The following is a 13,402-nucleotide window of genomic DNA, read 5'->3' on the forward strand; positions in this document are numbered from 1 at the left end:
TGATTTTTAAATACATGAAACCATGTTGGACTAATGGTCCTACATGTAACCAAGGAGATCTTATTCTTTTCTTCAATGTTTACATCTCTGATTTGTTGATTGTATCACAGAACCTCCTTTGATGAGAAAAATCTGGGACAGCTGGGAGATTCGTGGTGGGAGAGTTTAAGTAATTTGTAATTCAATTTTATTTTAGTTTTAGTATCTGTTGTTGTTTTTTAAGCACGTGGACTTTTCAGTTTTTTTTAAGGCAAGGGCCTCAGAATGCCGACTAATTTTCTCTCTCAACCCCGTGTTGGTTTCAGATGACAAGCTTTTAAAAGCACAGCTCTTGTTAGTTTTAGGGAAGCTTAAGACTCATTGTCTTGTCGCCTTCCTGTCCCCTGCTGCACTCTTGTTGTTGCCACATCCCAAGGTGTTCTAAATCTCTGATTTCCCTGTTTGAGTGGTTGTCTCCCATTTATTTTATTTACAGATGAGGCAAAGCTTTTGAATCTAAATAAGACATGGCTAACTGAGCTTAGTCTGTTGGTATCTCTGGATAATCCTGATGTTACAAAAGGGGGAAATGCCTACAGGCTATTTCTCAGAAAACCCATGTTTTCTCCACACTTCTATAGGTGAATTACAAGCTTCCCTACCTGTTTCCACTGATTGGTGTGATTGACGCAGTGCCAGGCATTGTACTGTGAGCCTGGTGGCTGGTGGCCTGGACTGCCTGTCACAGACACCAACATATGAAGCTGAGACTTCTGATCAAGTCTGCACAGACTGTCTGCGATTATTCTGCTCATGGATACTCCAGATCAGAAGCCAGGGGGCCATGGAAACTGTGCTTCACGTTCATTTTCAGCAAATGGAGAGGAAGTAAAAACAGGCCCGATTCATAAGGACTAGTAAGGGATACAAAAGGTAGTGCTTACTTAAAAACAAGATTCAAAACAAACATTCTTTTTTTTTTTTTTTTTTTTTTTTTTGCGCGGTACACGGGCCTCTCACTGCTGTGGCCTCTCCCGTTGCAGAGCACAGGCTCCAGACGCACAGGCTCAGCGGCCATGGCTCACGGGCCCAGCCGCTCCGCGGCATGTGGGATCTTCCCGGACCGGGGCACGAACCCGTGTCCCCTGCATCGGCGGTGGACTCTCAACCACTGCGCCACCAGGGAAGCCTCAAAACAGACATTCTAATCAAGGATTTGACTTTGGCACCATAAAGTCGTTGAACTGCCAAAAAAGATGTATTAGGAAACAAAATTCTAGTTTTAATTGGTGTTTTGTTTTGCTTGTTTATTATTTATTTTATTTTTTTTGCAGTACATGGGCCTCTCACTGTTGTGGCCTCTCCCGTTGTGGAGCACAGGCTCTGGACACGCAGGCTCAGCATCCATGGCTCATGGGCCCAGCCGCTCCGCGGCATGTGGGATCTTCCCGGACCGGGGCACGAACCCGTGTCCCCTGCATTGGCAGGCAGACTCTCAACCACTGCACCACCAGGGAAGCCCCGCTTGTTTATTTTTGACAAAACTATAGAGCACCTTTTAAGTTCTGGTCCCTGAGAATTTTTCTTAGTTATGTGGTTACCAGCAAATCATATGTGAACTAATTAATATTAAGCCTTTCAAATTAGCTTTTTAACAATGATAAACAATTGCATTTTATTCTAATTAAAAATAGAAACTCTTCATACTGAATTTCTTTTATAGTAACTAGGTCCAGATGCAAAACCAATTGCTTCCACTTAATTCCTTATAATCTACTGCTTTCCCCCCAATAAAGTGAAGTTATAAATTAAAGAAAGAAACTGTCTTCCTTGGATTTTATTAACCACAGGTTTTTTGGGGAAGACAAGCAAAATTCTTATTGCTTCTATTTGCAATCACTTAAACCTCCTTGGAGAAGTTTCTTCAGTGCATGGCTCAACTATTTGGAACTCTGGAGAACTTTCAAGGAAAGAGAGCAGAAGTGATAAATAGTTTGGAAATGAAGATCAAAACAAAAGCACTGGGAGAACTGGGAATGTTTAGTCTAGAGAAAAGAAGAACTAGAGTCGTACTTTTCCTAACTGTCGTAAACAGGACGAGGGTCGTTCTTCTTTTGCACCAAAGAGTTCGGAAGAACAAGTGAATATAGGCAGGAGCAAAGGATTTAACTAACATAATTTATTTTAATTTTTTTAAAAATAATAATGGAATGCTTAGGGACTCAGGAAATTATCCTAGAATCATTTCAGAATACTATTCCACAGATCAATCTGGAGATTAAGAACACAGCAAGACCTACCAAGAGGAGTGGAGAATTAATGTTATTCACATAACAGAGTCAGAAATACTTCCCAATGATCATTGAAATAATAGTGATGTTTACTTCCAACAGGAATTTAACATTCATCACACATGGATTAAAGGCCTATCCGGCCTCGGGCACTGAAAAATTCTTCATAGCTAACACTTGCAGAAGGCTTGGTCTATGAGCACTGTCCAAAGTGCTTTGCACACAGGAGCTACTTTAATTTTCACAACAGCCATATGAAGTCGGTGCTATTCTTTTCCTATTTTTGCAAGTGAGGAAACAGAGGCAAAAATAAAAATTAATTATTTGCCCGAAGTCACACCCTGAGGTTATAAAATAAAAGAGCCAAGATTTGAACTTGTATCCTTATAGGTTCTCTGAGAACAAATTCCAGGGTGAGAGTAGACACAGATGAGGCTTACTGGGACAAACACCTATGACGGATAAAGAAGGAAGAGGCAGGAGCAGTGGGCAGGGACAGGCTTCAGACCGAGATGCAGGTGTGATATCTGTGAAAGGCAAGAAGGAAGGAAGGACCGGGTAGCGAGAGCCTCAGGCTCCCGTGCAGGTCTGGGAAAGCCTCAGACAGACTGACGGATGGGGAGGCCCTGGGCCAAAGTGGGAGAGTCCCTCATGCAGCACGAATGGTCGAGGTTCATAGCCTCACGTTGCTCAGTCACGGCTGGGGGGCGTCTAAGAGAAGTGTGGTCTGCCACCAGTGCTTCCGGGGAAACGAAGCAGCCACTGGGGGCTGTGCTCCTGTCTCTTGAAGGGAGGTCTGCGTGGGAGACTGTGGAACCCAAGCTGTCTGGCACCAGAGTCCATGCTTTTCCTCATTCTGTTATGCTGCCCTCTCATACCTTGAGGGTGTGCAGTGAAGGATGTAACCCTGTAGCAATGAAAGGCCTCAGTAGGAAAAGGGGACGCTTTGTTACAAAGATCTGGGGCCTCCACTCACACAGAGCTCAGTGCCAGCAGTGCCCCGAGGTCGTGCAGAGCAGTGGCTCTGGTCGTGAAGAGCTGAGCAGCAATCTTCCAATCCAAACACACTGTAGTTTTACCCTGAATCAGGCACCTTCATGTCATAAAAATCTCGTAAAACTTTTCAGCCAATATTTAAATATTTATTCCTTACTTACTAAATACGAGGCATTGTGTTACGTGCAGTAGGAAATATTAAGATCTAAAAGCCTGAACCCTTCCATCCAGGGTTTACCCAATAGGGTAAACTAAAAATAACCATATATACATGAGAACACGTAAAAAGTGGCACAGATACGGTGCTATGGAAGTTTAGGAAAAGAGAGATTACTTCCTGTTGGAAAGATTGGGAAAGATTTCATGAAGGAAAAAGCAATGGTATTGCTTCCTCAAATGAAAATATGAAATTAGAAGTTTGAAGCTGTCTTTAAAATTTGTTTCTGTCTAGCCCACCACCCTCACCCGAAGCACTGGTCTTTAGGAACTGGTGGGAACATATATCGTAGGTTAGAAAATGGGGTTCAGATCATAAGATTGAGAACAGAGATATTCTGGCCATGGTGGAAGGTTGGAGAGAGATCAGAGATGGAAATGGAAACATAGTGTGACTGTTTATCCCTTTATTTTTTGGTAGCAGTGTCTAATCTTTGAATCCATTCCAAGCTCCTAATTACACTTAAAGAAAGTGCCAAGTTTCATATTCACTGTATCCAACCTGCACCATAAACGTACAATTTTCTGTGTACCATTTAGTCCCCAAGCAACACATTTCCTTTTGTGTATTGTCCTGATGGCTCAATGGGATTTTTCCAGATTCAGATCTCACTCTTATTTATATGGTGGAATCATGATTTAAAAGTACACTATTAATTTGTCAGAAGTTTTTCAATAATTTTTCTAAAACTGTACTCCTTCTGCCTTGCATTTTATTCACTTTTTCTTTTTTCTTTGTTTCCTCAGCTAAGTTCATATTTAATCGCTCTCTAAACTTAGAGTCATTTCATTTGAGAAAATAAAGTCCTTTTATTTTCTGACATTTCCCAAGGTGGCAGGGTGTCTGGGGTCTGGGGAATGTGTTTCCACCTTTAAGCTGGAGGAAGCTTTGAAAACACTTTAGCAAGTTTTGGATTCTTGTCTGATTAAAAGCTGCCACAAATAATAAGTGGAAGAAACAAAAACAGAAGGTAGATAGGTATGAATACGAGTGTTAAAGATGCTTCTTTATATCCCTGCTCTGTGATTTTAGGAATTATAGAAAACAAATTGCAACGCTTTTACCCAGACTTTATATTTTTATTACAGAAGGCAAAAGATTTGTCTTAGAATACACGTTTGAGACCTGAACATTTCCTAGGTGTGGTAGTGTCTGCTTTCACTTGGGTAGTATAATTAGCTCCGCCACTGAGGGCTGGCTTCACTCCTGTAAGTACCCTCCTTCCTGCATCAGCAGGCTTGCAGCCCTTCTAGATCATTCCCTCTGGAATACTAATCACTTGTCTGTCTCTCATCTTAAAGCAAAACATACAAACAAACAAAAACGTCCTTTAACCCCACATCCCCTTCCAGCTTCTGCCTTTTTCTCTTCTCCCTTTTGTAGCAAAATTCTCAACAGAGTCATCTATGGTTTCTGTATCCACTTCCTCACCCCTGAGGATTTTCCTAAGATATTCATGTCTACATCCCGGAAAACTTCCATGTTGCCAAATCCAAGACTCTTTTCAAGGTCCTTCTCTGACCCAATCCCTCAGTATCTTTTACCACAGCTGACCACTTCCTTTACTGGAACCTCTCATGTCTTAGTCTGTATTTACCTAGTTTTTCTCATACCTCTCTGGCAGTTCTTTGTATCTTCACTGATGAAGCCTCCTTTTCAGCTTAGTCTCTAATATGTTGGAGGGCCCCCAGGGCAGAGTTCCAGGCCCTCTTCTCTACCTACATTGTCTTTCTAGGGAAATAATCCTTCCTATCCTAAGGCTTGAGATGTCATTGATATGCCATGACTCCCAGGTTCTCATTCATTCCTGAGCTCTCCTCTGAGCTCCAGACTTGGATATCCAATTTTGTATTCATTACCTCCACTTGGCTCACTAAGAGGTATGGCACATATAGTTAATTTTCTCCTACCCTCCATCCTGTTCCTTCCCAGTCCTCCCAGTCTTTGATAATGGCCTCACTACCTACCCACTCAGGAGTTCAAGCCTTGATTTTTCTTTTTTTTTTTCTAATCCGTCAGTGAGTCTGGTAGCTTCATCTTCAAAATAGATCTCAAATCCATCCACCTCACCTTATCTTCATTGCTATCATGCTAATCCAAACCATGATCATCACTTTGATGACTGCAATTGCCTCTGAATGTCTCCCTACGTCTGCTTCTCCGCCACGAACAATCCACTTCCACACAGCAACCAGAGAGATTTTTTTTTTTTTTTTTTTAAAGAAGATGTTGGGGGTAGGAGTTTTTATTAATTAATTTATTTATTTTTGCTGTGTTGCGTCTTCGTTTCTGTGCGAGGGCTTTCTCTAGTTGTGGCAAGCGGGGGCCACTCTTCATCGCGGTGCGCGGGCCTCTCACTATCGCGGCCTCTTGTTGCGGAGCACAGGCTCCAGACGCGCAGGCTCCAGACGCGCAGGCTCAGTAGTCGTGGCTCACGGGCCTAGTTGCTCCGCGGCACGTGGGATCCTCCCAGACCAGGGCTCGAACCCGTGTCCCCTGCATTAGCAGGCAGATTCTCAACCACTGCGCCACCAGGGAAGCCCCAGAGAGATTTTTTAAAAATATAAATCAGGGCCTCCCTGGTGGCGCAGTGGTTGAGAGTCCGCCTGCCGATGCAGGGGATACGGGTTCGTGCCCCGGTCTGGGGGGATCCCATATGCCGCGGAACGGCTGGGCCCGTGAGCCGTGGCCGCTGGGCCTGCGCGTCCGGAGCCTGTGCTCCGCAACGGGAGAGGCCACAACAGTGAGAGGCCCGCATACCGCAAAAAGAAGAAAAAAAAAAATATATATATATATATATATATATAAATCAGAGCATGTCATTTCCATGCTTTAAACCAACCAGGTATTCCCCTTCCAAAAGCACTTAGATAAAATGCACCTCTGTTCCCCAGTTTGCAAGACTCCAGTTAACTTGGCCCCTACCTAACTCCTTGTCACCTTAAACCATTTTTCTACCTCACTTCCTCTCTCCCAGCCATGTTGGCTGTCTTCTTGCTCCTTCAGTATGCCAAGATGCTCTCCCTCTATCCCTTTGCTTATCTGGCGCCTTCTTATTTGTCTCAATTTATATGTTACCGTTAGCTCCTTAGATCAAACCTCCCTGATGACTCCGTTCAAAGGAAGTGCTCTCTCTCATCAGCACACCCAGTTCATTCCCAGTAAAGCCCTCACTACAGGTTGCAATTATAGGCTTGTTTTCTCATTTGCTGTCATTCATCTCCCACAAGAATGTGAGCTCCATAAGAGTAAGGACTTGCTCTGTCTTATTCATACCTGCATCACTGCTGTCTAGAACAATGACTGTCCACAACAGATGTTCAATAAGTATTGGTTGAGTGAATAAATCAGTTTTTAGATTATTCACGCCATTTGGTTTTCCTTGATTGTTTGCCAGTCTACTCCTTGGTAAAGTATCTGAGCATTAGAGTAAGGAACATGTTTCATCTGCAACTTCTGTTCAAAGAGGATATGGAACTTTAATAGATTAGAGAGAGATCCTAAGCTTTTAAGTCTTGGCTTTTCAGCAGTATATCCCTTAACGACGGCAAAAAATCAAAGATTAAGTTATGAGAGCTATCAGAGTTTCACTAGCAAAATTTAATTTTTTCTATTTTCTGTCTGTTTTGTGAATTTTATTTTATCTGAATTTAGAATGTGAGCAAAGCTGTGGAAGGGTTAGGCTTGCTTGTACGTGATTTTCAATCATTGGAATTCTAAAAATGCTACAAAATTAACATTTTTATTTCAAATACATTGATCCCAAGACTATGTGATACTAACTCTTCTCCTTCTCGAGAATTACAAAGTAAAGATGCTGATATGGAACTCATTGCAACAACACCTCGAGATACGAACTTGTATCTGTGAGGCACTGATGTAATGCTACGAGCTCATCATATAAATGGATGCTAAACCATCGGTGTTTTGTGACACTGTGTCATCAAAAAAAATGTGCGTATAATTCTAAAATAAAAAATAAAACAAATTTTCAACTAACAGGTGTGTTGCTTCGAACATACAACTCAGCAATTCTAAATCCCGACTTGAAACAATGCCTGAAAAGCTGAAGGTCAGGTGAAGATAGTACATTTAACACTCTTGAAAATGTCAAAGAAGTACCTCTAAAACGTAGGGAAAAAATGGTAAATTAAATATAAGATGTTGCAGATCAGGATAACAGAGTCAATATAAAATACTTTGTTACTGGAAGAAAAGAAGAAAAAGAGGGAAGAAAGAAGGGCAAGGAAAGGAAGGCAGAGTTTGCTGAAGAGGAGCCATTCCTGAGTTAGTTCAACCACTTGAGCTCGGTCTCTTGGGCTGTGCGATCAAGAAAATGACAGTCAGTATTTACCTGCGTGTACTCGGGATTTCCATGTTCTGCAGTGTGCCTCTGCTGTGGAAAGCGTGAAACCGTGATGAGGGCTATCCGGGCAGTCAGAGTTCAGCAAGAGGCTCAAGGTCAGTGTGGACTGGAGAAGCAGGAATTACTCTCTGGACTGAGCTGGACTTCAGCTAAATCTTGTTGGATGCAGTGGATTTTGATAGAGACAGATGTGAGCACTGAGGAGAAAGTGTGAAGAGAGACACATGCACAAAAACAAAATAAAAAAGGTAGAAAAAATAAGTTAGACTTCCCTATCCCTAGGAAAAAGTTTTAAAGGTTATCCTGATTGAAACGGAAACATTTAGCTTAGTCATAGGAAATGAATGGCATGAAGCGGCTGTGGGTTTTAAACTCCAGGCTGCGGGGTGAGAAGGCAGTAAGAGGCTGGAGAAAACCTCAAGCAAGGGCGACATGAAGGAAGTGATGTTTTAGGAAGGGAAAGGATTCATGGCATGAGGCAAGGTGGGTTGCAAGGAGGTAAGCTCGAGGTCTTATCATGATGCCATTTCTGCAATAAGGATGGAAAACGTAATAAATTAAAGATCTGCACTCTGATGATGGTCATTTTATTTTATTGAAGTATAGTTGATTTACAATGTTGTGTTAATTTCTCCTGTACAGCAAAGTGATTCAGTTATATATATATATATTCTTTTTCCTATTCTTTTCCATTATGGTTTGTCACAGGATATTGAATATAGTTCCCTGTGCTAAACAGTAGGACCTTGTTGTTCATCCATCCTATTCAACTAGTTTGCATCTGCTAATCTCAAACTCCCAATCCTTCCCTCCCCACAACCCTCCCCCTTGGCAACCACAAGTCTGTTCTCTATAATCTGTGAGTCTGTTTCTATTTTGTAGATATGTTCATTTGTGTCGTATTTTAGATTCCACAGATAAGTATGGTATTTGTCTTTTTCTTTCTGACTTACTTCACTTAGTATGATCATCTCTAGGCCCATCCATGTTGCTGCAAATTGTATTATTTCATTCTTTTTTATGGCTGAGTAATATTCCACTGTATGTATATGTGTGTGTATATACATATATATACAACACATTATCTTTATCCATTCATCTGTCAATGGACATTTAGGTTGTTTCCATGTCTTGGCTATTGTAAATACTGCTGCTATGAACATAGGGGTGTATATATCTTTTGGAATTATAGTTTTGTCTGGATATATGCCCAGGAGTGGGATTGCTGGATCATATGGCAATTTTAATAGAGATAGAGGAGTAATTCCAAGAGGCAGTTTGAAGGTAATGGAAATAGACATTTATCAAGGGTTATGTGCTCTATACTTTACTTAATTCTCACAACAACCCTTCCAAATAGGTATTATTATTCCAATTTAGAGATAACTGAGTTCCAGTAACTTATTAAATAATTTACTCAGGGTCAGACAGTGAAACCAGGTTTGAGAACCAGCAGATTGGATGGGTGGTGGACTGGGGTGAATCAAAGCATTTTCATTTGTTTGTTTTATAAAAGCTGCATTTCTACTTTCTTTTATTTTTTTCTCCTAAGTCTGGGAGCCTAACATTCATTTGTATTTGATTGTATATCAAAGACAAGTGCTGAGTAGGTAATGCCCAAAGCTGAGAGTGATGGCCAGACTGGTTTTAGTTTTGCTTCTTCATCCTTAAAACTAGCATTTGGTTTTAGGTGAGTGAAAGATGTTCCTAATGGTAAACAATGGTCTAATAAAGACTGATAATGAGGGATTACCAGCTGGTTAAGGCAAGCAGCCTTCAATAGGTTTGCCCTCAGTGAGTTCCTCTGGGTAGCTGTGACCGAGGAGTCACAAAGCTGAGGCCACCGGCAAAGGGAGGCTAGCCTGCGTGTCTTCCACCCAATATCCTGGTGCTCAGTGGGACCAGGTCACCCACTTGGGCAGCAATGAAGCAGCATAAAATAAGCTTGCAACACCAGGGTTAGAGAATAAGATGGGCTGAGAGCTGAGGACACAGCACAAGTTTTAGATTCAGATTTTAAAACCTGGAAAACTCTCTTTTTTCTCTTTTATAAAGAAAAACAGAAGTTCACAGTCTCGTTTCATTACCCACCGGTGCTTTCGAGCCATGAACTTTCCCCCACTTCGGAAACTTCTCTGGAAAATTCATTTCATGCTTGTCTACTCCAGTAAAACCCTTGACTGAACTTGTTACAAAACAGGAGACTTGGCCGAGGGAATGTGAGAAATCACCCGACACGGCAAAGCCAGTTGGCATCCTTGAGAGCTGTGTGCGCTTCCAACTTTTGGTTTACCTGTCTTCTTGGACTGTGACCTCCTCCCAGCAGAGGGGGTGTTCTGATTGTTCCTGTGCCCAGTGACTGAGAGGGGGCGGTCACAGCACACGCATCACGTTCCTTGACACACTGAAGAGTGCCTCTTAGGATGAGGGGGGCTGTGGATGTCCTGGCTTCAGGGCTCTGCACTCACCAGCGTGTGAGAGGAAGTCTTAGGAGGCTTCTTGGTAACTATCAAATGTCTCTGAAAGCCTCAGCTTGGATTTTTGCTCTTACAAGGTAGTGCCTGCATCATTACCTTATTGCTGCTAATGCTGCTCTTAAACTAATGTGATAAAACACCCCTGTCTCCTCTAGAGCAGATTTTTACCCAAGAATCCTTATACAGATCCTTTGCCAGTCACTTTGCCCTTCTCCAGCATGGTTGTTTCTGAACGTAACTTCTTTTCTTAAGTTCTCACCCAATTCTTACCCCCTTTACTCTCAGAGGGTGATCAAAATTCTTAAGAAAAGGGAGTATTTTCAATAAGAATTCATTGGGTACCTGCTGTGAGGCAGGAATTATGCTAAGTTTTTGGAGCATAAAGACAAATAAGTTGTGGTCTCTACCTTGGAGGGGCTTATAGCTGGGTAGAGGGAGATAAATAGACAGGAAAACAAGTAAGGGCAGTCAAACCATGTAGGTGAATTAATGCATAGATGTATAGGGCAAAGGGAGAGTAGGGGAAGAGTCATTAATTCCACTTAGAAAGCAGGACAAGCATCACAAAGACCATCTGGGATGAACTTCCTAAATTCCCTTCCCTCTGCTTCCCAAGTCATCTATAGCTATAGATATTCTTACCATCTTTCTTCCTATCTTAGAAGAGGTGTCTACTCTTTTCTAAGGCTGTTCCTTCAAATGGCTCTTAAAAATAAAGTTCATCTTCCAATATAAAAGTGAGGTAAAAGAACTGCAAAAATATGTAAAACAACAACATAGAAAAATTAAGAAAGAGAAAGTATCTCCCATAACCCAGCCGGTTCCTTAACATTGCTGCCGTCATTCATTTTGTGTATTTTAATCTCCTTTCTCGTCCTATGCACTTTTTTTTTTTTTTTTTGCGGTACGCGGGCCTCTCACTGTTGTGGCCTCTCCCGTTGCGGAGCACAGGCTCCAGACACGCAGGCTCAGCGGCCATGGCTCACGGGCTCAGCCGCTCCATGGCATGTGGGATCTTCCCGGACCGGGGCACGAACCCATGTCCCCTGCATCGGCAGGCGGACTCTCAACCACGGCGCCACCAGGGAAGCCCCTATGCACATTTTTAAAATAAATTTTATTTTATTTTTATTTTTGGCTGCATCGGATCTTCGTTGCTGTGCACGGGCTTTCTCTAGTTATGGTGAGAGGGGGCTACTCTTCGTTGCTGTGCGCAGGCTTCTCATTGCGATGGCTTCTCTTTGTTGTGGAGAACAGGCCTGAGGCGCGCAGGCTTCAGTAGTTGTGGCACTCGGGCTCCGTAGTTGTGGCTTGTGGGCTCTAGAGTGCAGGCTCAGTAGCTGTGGCGCACTGGCTTAGTTGCTCCGCGGCATGTGGGATCCTTCCGGACAAGGGCACAAACCCGTGTCCCCTGCATTGGCAGGCGGATTCTTAATCACTGCACCACCAGGGAAGTCCCTGCACATTTAAATAGGTATAATCATCCCCCTGTAGCCATCTCCATTCCTCTACCCCCCTCCTCTGGGACCTGACTCCTTCCAATTCTACACCTTGACTGTCTTTCCCATTGGAAAGTCCCATTCACTTCCCTACTCACTTAAATCTCACCCATCCTGCAACACTGGAAGCCAAATCACTTCCTTAGCTGAGCTAGAGTTAGATGGTTCTTGCAGATTCTTTAAGGACCCATTCAGGAGATCAAGTCACTTTTCTTGTTGATCCCTTCCTTCTTTCTGCAACTTTTCCCCCTTGACTCCTTTAGTTGTCCATTTTTGAAGTTATTTTGGGTTTTTCCCCTTCTTCTGATAACTCTTTCCTCCTCCATCTCTCCTTTAGTTCCTCTCCCTCTGCCTACCCTTTAAAGACTGGCGGTTCCAGGGTCTCACCACTGTCCGTTTCTCATCCCTCACTCCAGACTCTCCTGGGGCCCCTCCTATGATGTCACATAGTCACTGAGTACTTCCAGACCTGTGTCCCCACCCTAGACTTCTTGCCTGAACCTCAGCCCCACTGGTACCTTACTACTGGGCATCCTTACCCTGGCATCTCCAGCTCAACAGTTACCAACTGGATTCCTCTTCTTATTTCTTAGCTTGGTCAAAAGTATTACCTCCTACTTCATCCACTGTGTCAGGAAAATGGACACCATCTTCATTTCTTCCTTCTTACTTAGGCAGGTAAACTCCTCCTACAAGTGTGTCTCAAATCCATCGCTCATTCTCGCTGCCACTTTTAAAAATCAGACCCTGACTATTTCTTATCTGGTCTATTGGATAGCCTCACTAATGAAGACTCTGTTTTCCATTTCTTTTTACTACACTTTTTCTTCCATGCTATTTCACAAATTACTTTTCTAGAATACAGATGCTTTTTTAAAAAATCATTCCTTAAGGGCTTCCCTGGTGGCGCAGTGGTTGAGAGTCCGCCTGCCGATGCAGGGGACACAGGTTTGTGCCCCGGTCCGGGAAGATCCCACATGCTGCGGAGCGGCTGGGCCCGTGAGCCATGGCTGCTAAGCCTGCACGTCCGGAGCCTGTGCTCCGCAACGGGAGAGGCCACAACAGTGAGAGGCCTGCGTACCGCAAAAAAAAAAAAAAAAATTAATGAATGAATTTTTAAAAGCATTCCTTAAAATAAAAATTGTTGATGATTGTGTACTGCCTGCACCAAAATTCAAATTTCTTACATAACACTCAAGAGAGTGTGTCCTCGGCCCCCAGAGTCTACTGTTCCCACCCTCCCTTCTTTCCTGCTTGATCCCCATGCATCCTCTGATGTAGCCCCATGTGATTACTGCGTGCTGCCCTGCTTCCCCAAACATGCCGTGAATTCTTACACCTCCCAGGACCTACTGTGGTTTCCCCTCTACCTAGAGAAGCCTCATGCATTTGTTGAAATCATATTCATGCTTCTAAGCCCAGCTTAAATGCCACCTTCTCTGTGAAGTCTTCCCAGACCTTGTTTTCTCCTGCCCCCTGGAAAATCAGTGGCTCTCCCCTCTGTGTTCTTATATCAGAGTGGTTCCCAAACCACTAGAATCAACTTTTAAAAGATCCCTTGGGCTTCCCTGGTGGTG

At 43.1% G+C, this 13,402-nt stretch overlaps 1 protein-coding gene across 1 annotated transcript in view; it reads left to right on the forward strand.

The window, feature by feature from the left end:
- NEDD9 (neural precursor cell expressed, developmentally down-regulated 9) overlaps positions 1–13,402 on the forward strand; it is a 297,774-nt gene that overhangs the window by 39,483 nt on the left and 244,889 nt on the right. The window lies entirely within an intron of this gene.

Source organism: Mesoplodon mirus (assembly GCF_964341445.2).
Source record: "Mesoplodon mirus genome assembly, chromosome: 12".
Lineage (NCBI taxonomy): Eukaryota > Metazoa > Chordata > Mammalia > Artiodactyla > Ziphiidae > Mesoplodon > Mesoplodon mirus.